Genomic DNA, 724 nt, shown 5'->3' with positions numbered 1-724 from the left:
CAAGAAATTAAATGGCAGAAACTTAGAATGCAAGAAATGTAAATTGCGGAATCTTAAAGTGCAAGAAATGTAAACGGCTGGAATTGTAAAGGGAATTGGGGATTTGATTTGCAGAATTTAAACAAGGAAAAGTTAAATTGCATTAAACAGAAGAGAAAAAGGGAATTGGGATTGAATCAGATCCGAAACGGCAAAGTAGATGAACATGGAAAAGGTTTGCTATTGCTAAACCTATTGCTATTGCTAAGTCAGAGTGGTTTTGCTTAGAATTCTCTGTTTGTTGCTGAGAAGATGATGGAAAAGGTTTGCTATTGCTAAACCTGTTTCTTCCACCATTATTGTTGTTGAAACCTTGTTGAGGTCTCTGTTGATCCTTCCATGAGAGATTTGGATGATTTCTCCATGAAGGATTATAGGTGTTTCCATAGGGTTCTCCCATGTAATTCGCCTCTTCCATTGCTGGGTTCTCAGGATCATAAGCTTCTTCTTCAGAGGAAGATTCCTTAGTACTGCCTGGTGCAGCTTGCATTCCAGACAGATTCTGTGAAATGATATTGACTTGCTGAGTCAATATTTTATTCTGAGCCAATATGGCATTCAGAGTATCAATTTCAAGAACTCCTTTCTTCTGATTTGTCTCATTATTCACAGGATTCCTTTCAGAAGTGTACATGAATTGGTTATTTGCAACCATCTCAATGAGTTCCTGAGCTTCTGCAGGCAT

Source organism: Arachis ipaensis, chromosome B05, assembly GCF_000816755.2.
Source record: "Arachis ipaensis cultivar K30076 chromosome B05, Araip1.1, whole genome shotgun sequence".
NCBI lineage: Eukaryota > Viridiplantae > Streptophyta > Magnoliopsida > Fabales > Fabaceae > Arachis > Arachis ipaensis.
Note: the sequence above shows the minus strand (reverse complement) of the source record.